The following is a 7502-nucleotide window of genomic DNA, read 5'->3' on the forward strand; positions in this document are numbered from 1 at the left end:
CATACAAATTGCCCAGCTGGCACCTCGTTGTTATGACAACGGCACACAGCTCCCAGAATTAATTTGGAAGTGAAATACAAAAGGAAAGCAGCCAGCGAGGAGAGACATTGGCAAAATTCCTTCTTTTTTTATAATGACGATGTAGATGACACTGACACTATGTTCTCATGTAAATCCAATCGCCTGATAGTACCTGCAGGAAATGAGGAAAAAATCATATACTCAAGACTGGAATTATTGGACAAGATAATGACTAGAATGTAGGTCATACCGTACCTACAATAAGTTTTACTGAAGAAAAATATGTTTATAATTCTGTGAATAATTAACAAGGTATGCAACTATTCTGACATGAAAATCTTTGTTTTTTCTTTACAACAACACATTTTGTAAGAGCTCTGGCAGATACTTTCCAGAGTGCATCTGTCTTCTCCTTAGCTAGTTAGTTTTGCAAACCTTAGTTTATATAATTCCTTACAATGAGCCATGTTGAATCCTCAGAGCTTGAGGAAAGTAAACTCCGCTGACAACACAGTGTCCTCTACTGGCAGCATGTGGCAGGAAGTTTACACAACCGCTTGTCTGTCTAAACGGATAATATTTAGCTCAAGGGCAACTGAGCTGATGCTTTTCCATAGTCACCCTGGCTCAGCTTACTGGCCAGTTAAATTGCCCTGCTGTGGGCACAATGAGTATTCTGTGAACCCAGAATATCTATTTATCCCAGCAACCACAAGACTGATTTAATCATTGGCTTCTGTGCAGCTATCAGACAATTGCAGGCTAATCAGTGCCTCTCTCAGTGGGAAACAAAGCAGTTCCTCGTTTCAATACTTGACCCGTAATACTGTGCAAGAGTGCTGATCTGTGGGCAAGGTGAGCACTTTTTCCCCTTCAGCGTGTACATGATGAGAGCACCACCGAGTCCTAGTCTTGTTACAGATTGTTAGAGACAACTGGTGCAAACCACTTCAGCCCAGATTGAAAGGCCTGTATCAGTATCAACACAGCTGTGTGTGTGTGTGTGTGTGTGTGTGTGTGTGTGTGTTGCACCCTCTACCTCAGGATGGGAGCAGAAGGAACGTGACACATCTTGCCTCCCCAGCATATAAATTGAGGAGCCTTCTCACTGAAGTGGCGCTGGCTCTAAGGCATGACAGTTAAGTACGCTGCTTCCCCTGAACGTGCAACCTTTCCCAAGGTTACAACTCGCCAGCAGCTCCGATACTTACTAAAGCACCATCCCGCTCATTTGTCACTTACCATCCAATTTACCATGGCAACCCGATGGGGACTCCGTGGTGCAGGTAAGATCTGCCATGACTTCAGCGTGGCCATGAAGACTCTGCCTCCTGGAGATCACCAGGTAGTGTATCCAAACAAACTCACTATGGGCCCTATTTTAACGATCTGAAACGCAAGTATCAAACACGAAAAGCAAGCAGCGTTGTGGGCGGATCTCTGGCGCTGTTGCTATTATACCGGCGGGATAAATGACTCTTGCGCCCGATGCAAATCTAAAATGGGTTGGTCTGAAGTAGCTACATTACTCATAGGTGTGGTTTGGGCGTAACGTGCAATAAACCAATCAGAGCTCCACCAGGAGCACATCGCGCATTGCCACTCCCGGACCCTCAAGTGTCCAATCCCGCCGTAGTTCAACATCACGTCTCCTTAAGTCCTGTAATATGTCCTCATTTATGTCATCAACACATCCATGATTCATGGAAATGCTGTGTAAAACACAACAAGCCACAAAGAATGCTGCAACATTTTAAGGACTGTACTGTAAAGGGCCTCCTGACCTATCCAAACACATGAAGCGCATTTTCAGTAATATTTTCCTTGTAATTATGTATGGTTTGCAAAAATGGGAACTGCTGCGTCCGTGTAGACGAGAGAAGTGTTGTGCACACGTTACATTATGGCCAAGCATGCACCCCTAAAATAGCACCTGAATAACGTGCCACTGACTTTAGACTAGGTTTTTCCTGGTCTGTGGCGGAATTGTTTTCTGAAACTGCAAAATAGCACTAGGGAACGTTTGCGCCGGAACACGCCTCCTCTTTTCGCTGAACCGCCCCCGGGAGCGCAAGTTAATTCCCTAATTTACCGACGTGCGTCTGTGGAGGGATTAAGTCCGCTGTGCGTCGGGTGCAAAATAGGAATGATACATGCGTGTACAAAGTAAATTGTGCTGGGTGCAAGATAAGGCCCTATGTCTTCATTGCCACACAGGGTGTCTCCCTTGCACTGAACAGAGCTGCTGACAGAGCAACACTGATGAATGTGTGTGTGTGTGTGTGTGTGTGTGTGTGTGTGTGTGTGTGTGTGTGTGTGTGTGTGTTTTTCTCTCTTTCACACAGATAGCAGTCATTGCATCGAGGAGCTTGGAGCGTGCCAAAGAGTTTGCCAAGAGGCATGGTATTCCTAAGGCTTACGGCAGCTAAGAGGAGCTGGCCAACGACCCAGACGTTGCTGAGTTAAGAGCTGTGAGCGCCCTGGCTGCACAGGCAGAGATAATAGCATGTTGCTTTTTGAAGCTGAGCCTGGAACATCTGTGCCCTCACAGACTGGGAGTGCTGCACACAGAGCACTGGCGTGTCGGTCTGCTGTTCCTCAAGGCCGGGAAGAATGTGTTGTACGAGAGACTGTTCGCTATGAACTCCGGACAGGTGAAAGACCTCGTCGCAGCAGCCAAGATAAACAATGTCTTCCTGATGGAGGTAAGGTTGTAGGGATACAGACATTCATGTACACCTTTGCCAAGGGGCTACTTGCTGGCTGTTGGGGTCATTTCAGGCGCAGGTTTGGTAGCAACACAACACAAAAATGAAGGTGTGTTTAGACATTAAAACTGGAAGGTAACACACAGACATCCTTCCCTTTTAATATCTTGTGAAATGCACATGTATCAAATGCAGGAAAATATTTTGTTTTTGTTGCTCCTAAATTAATTGTTTGACATTTAAGTAGGTAGGCTTAGCGTTATTTGCTTTCCTGCGAAGAATTAGATGAGAATATAGATACCATACCCATGTCTTAGATTGCTATCGTTCTTCTCATCTAACTCACTGCAAGAAAGCAAATAAAAATGTGCACATTGACTATCTATTGCTTTAAAGGGGCGATATAATGATTATATAGGGTATTTCACACTGTTCCTTAAGGTCTCCTAATAGGGTATGTAACATTGGTTGGACTGAAAATGGCCCGGGTGCTGTTCTATGCTCCCTAATGCAACCCTGTGAAATAGCCCTGAATGAAATGAGAGGTTTTCTCCCTTATATGGTAAGCTCATGAATATTTAGATGAGCTGCGCGCTGATTGGTTGGTTTACAACGAGGCAATAGCATGCAACAGTGCTATTATGATTTTCTCCATAAGGATTTAGAATATCAGTCATACTGTCTAAACCATCTGAGGTAGACTGACCCGACCCTAGACTACCTATTTTAAGAACAACATTGTCTGTGATTTAATGGAGAAAAACTACACTACCCACAATCCTAAGCGTAATAGCAACATCTCTGATTGATCCAACTCGCTGTTACCATAGAAACATTTACCGTACAGGCTAGAGCGAGCTTCTACCATTGAAGTCTATGATAGTTTCTGTACACGGTCTTGTACCTTTGCCTTTTTTGCCGTTTTCAAAATGTTTTTTTGCGCCGAATCAAATGTGTTATGCTCACTATTCATCTCGTAGATGGTTGGCTTGGTTCCAGACTTAAAACTCTATATATAAGCAATTTTCAATTTTCAACGTCAATGAAACAATTGAATGGGGAAAAACACTTCTGGAGACAGAGGTGAAAAAAAGTGGGCGGTCACTGTTGAGCTCTATGCTGCTGCACATAAGGAGAGAGGGGAGGGACTGCTCCTCTGCAGCTCAGACACAGACAGAACAGAAGAGAGAGGTGATTTGGTGGCCACAGGAGAGAAATACCTCGCGTGCTCGACAATACTGGCGTCTTTTCTACAGAAAGTCACTGTCTTTTCTACAGAAAATCGGCAGATTTGTCGCTAGTCGCTTTTGTGGAAAATAAAAGTCGCTAAGGGGGTCTGAAAAGTCGCTAAATCTAGCGACAAAGTCGCTAAGTTGGCAACACTGTCACAGTGCGCAGGCAGGTAGAAAGGAGAGAAGGGACAGGGTGCGGGGCCGTTGTAGGTAGAAGAGACAGCGGCAGAGCCGCCAGAGCAGGAATGGCTGAAGCAGCCGAGGCTCGAGAAAATATCCCCGGCTGGCTTCAAACATAATTTCTGCTCCGACACATTTAAACTCATCAACTAATGTTTCTGTACAAAGCACCAGAGACACAGTTTAGTTACAAGTTTAGTCATCCCCCAGTGTGTGTCACACACACACACACACACACACACACACACACACACACACACACACACACACCCCCCAATGCAAAGTTTCGACACTTTCATTACAATTAGTGTTGTTGTAACGTTACCTGGAGAGTGAAGCCCACAAGCACACAGAGAGCAGCAGCAGCAGGAGCTCCAGCAGCACATTGCCCATATCACTATTATCAGACCGGCCCTCGCGGCCTCGAAACACTACCGGCCCACCGGGAAAAGTCCAGACTCTCTGGATTGCCACTCCGCTACCGGTTAAGTGTATTATTTACATTGCAATATAAATGAAAACATAGCTTATTTTATTAATATCAGGGAACATGCCTGCCACACTCGCAGTTACCCGGTAACTGAACCACTAACTACCGCTTACCTGGAACACCACGACCAGCAGCCCATAATGAAATGTGAAAAGTGTCAGCATTCCCTGTACAGCCTGGAACACTGCATTTACGACCGTGGTTCATTTTCAATATCCTTGAAAAACTTCCAAACTTTCTTCTTTGTAATTCTCCTGGAAGTGCAAAGCTAGCAGCTAAACTAGTGTGTGAAATCTGCGTGACCTACTTTCAGAAGACCAGTTGGTCTGTATGTAAATTTTGGGAGTGACAAAGGTACAGACCAGAGCCACCGAGTTGACGTCAACTATTAGCTTTGTTGGTATTCGCCCGTTTTCAGCTGCAATTTTAAAATTGTGAGATTTGCATAGGAAAGGGATGTCAATTAGCCTGGGAAAACATTGACTGCAAGTCAGTCTGGCCAAGAGCCCATTCAAGCCCATTTCCAATTTTTCCAAATCGAGGCACCAATAACAACCGTTGAGGCGGGCTTTACATGATGACGATAGCGCAGTGACGGCAAGCAGCTTTTTGTTTACATTCAAAATAATGGCCACCGAAGCGCAGCAACCCACCCAGACCCGCTCTCAGTTACAACTGAGAAGGGTCTAGTGTCAACCAGGTTAGATGTCAATGGGATTTTGAGGTTGTCTGTATGCCCATTTCACCCACCGAACTGTTGTTATTCAACTATGACAAGGTAAACTCGGTTTTGCATTCTATCACCCCTTTAACCTGTCACAAACAGTATTGCAGCAGGTGGCATTTTGGTCTACGTATGTTAAAATTCACCATGCAATTTAGGTTAACAGTTGCATTATTGCTAGTGCAGATATTTTAAGGACAGGAGAATAAAGTATTTAAAAAAAGGGAATATTTATGACTCATGGTGCAGGAATACATCATGTCATGTTTGACCAGCACATCTGCCACAGCACTCACAGGAGGTGGTAGAAGTGGAGAGCTGTGGTAATAAACTGCTGCTCAGGTGAAACTCCAGTATAAGTTGTTTACTGTTGCAGTGGTGCTATGTTGTCTCCTCTGTCCCTCTCAGGCCATCTGGTCCCGCTGTTTCCCCGTGCACGCTGAGGTGCGCAGGCTGCTGGCAGAGGAGTAGGGGAGCTGAAGCTGGTAAAGACAGCCTACTTCGGCTCCCCTCAGCTCCATATTCCCTGTCGGTGGAGAAGGAGCTGGGCGGTGGCGCACTGCTGGATATCAGAGTGTACTGCTTACAGCATGAATCAGTGATCACTGGCTATTGAAACCATAAAGAAACGGAAGAAAATAAGAATCCCAAGTGTGATGCAGAAGAAACTTAGATAGAAAATCACATTTTTTAAAGAACTGTCCAAAATGTAAACACCTCAGGGAAGAACAATCCCAGACTTATCTTTAAAATGTCAGACTAATCCAAATCCTCCCTGGAGAATACAGTGATTCAGTAAAACTGACAGGGGAATATGTAACTGTATGTCTCACAGCAAGATATCCTTTAATGTAAGACCATCACATCACACTATCCTATACATAATAACCATTTTCTTCTCCTTTACTTACCTATATGTAACATATTTGACCATTTGATAACTATAATGGAAAAAAAGGTTTTTGTGACCTATTTATTATCAGGTCATGCCAGTAAAGCTGAATAGAATTTGACCTAATGAAAGTGTGCTGATGAGCAGTGTATTGAAAAGAGATGAACTGAACTAAATGGAACGTGAGAGGCAATGTAACTGAAATCAACGGCCGGTTTGATACCATTTATCAATCCATTTGCTACTCACCAATGTTTCAGTGATTTACCTTTTTTAATTGCTTGACAGGAGTGGATGAGTCTGTGGTTGTGATGATTTAGTTCTCCAGGAACAGGATGGCCTTTTGTGCCTTTTCAGTTGCTGCTGGACTTCCGAACGATGCTGTCATCAGCGGCACCAAGGGCTCCATTAAAGTATGCTATGCACAGGAACATTTTACTTAATTAAGAAATGATTGAGACGGGCAAAAACTGAGTTAACCGCTAATTACTTTCACATTTAATTAAACTGCAGTATTCAGACAAGGATCCATACCCACTGCATTTGATGATTTACGAGTTGAGTGATTGGATTAACCCAAAAATGCATTTCCTCTTTCCTCTCCAGGTTCTTGGCCCCATGCACTGCCCTACCACGCTCTTGGTAAACGACAAAGAGATAGGGTACCCTCCGCCTGAACCCTGCCTCCCTCTGAATTTCACCAACAGCACCGGGCTTCGCTGTGAGCCAGAGGAAGTGAGGCAGTGCCTGCTTAAAGATTGGTCATGATAAAAGGAAAGACGTGTATTTGTCTTCAAAGAGGTGGAACTGTCGAAACCACCGTTTCAAAGGTAAGGTGAGTTTGAAAGAAAGACGCTGCAATTCAGTGAAACAATCGCCTTGCTGGAGCTTCTCATGAGAATTTCAATGAGTACACAAATGCACTAATCAGATTGACTCTGAATCAATGCTGCTATCAGTCCTTGGAATATCCTCTAGCTTATACAGTATTACACTCCTATTGGTTTTTCCTCCTATATGAATTTGCATCCCTGCTTTGGCATAATGTATGCTTCATTGTGAATATCTTCATGATTTAACTGTGGTTAAACAGACATGTCTCTCAGTCAGTCTGATTATTCTGTTAAAATCCTCTTCATCTGCAGGACTGGAGGAGAGCCCACAGATGCCTCAGGCAGACTCTGTCTTACTGACAGAGATCATGGACTAAATCAGGAAACAGGTGGGAGTTGCCTTCAGCCAGGACAGCCAGTGA

General features: G+C 44.2%; 1 pseudogene; it reads left to right on the forward strand.

The window, feature by feature from the left end:
* The first annotated feature begins 1276 nt into the window (after window positions 1-1276).
* LOC144523273 (trans-1,2-dihydrobenzene-1,2-diol dehydrogenase-like) lies at window positions 1277-7502 on the forward strand (annotated as a pseudogene).

This window comes from Sander vitreus, chromosome 1 (genome assembly GCF_031162955.1).
Source record: "Sander vitreus isolate 19-12246 chromosome 1, sanVit1, whole genome shotgun sequence".
Taxonomy (NCBI): Eukaryota; Metazoa; Chordata; class Actinopteri; order Perciformes; family Percidae; genus Sander; species Sander vitreus.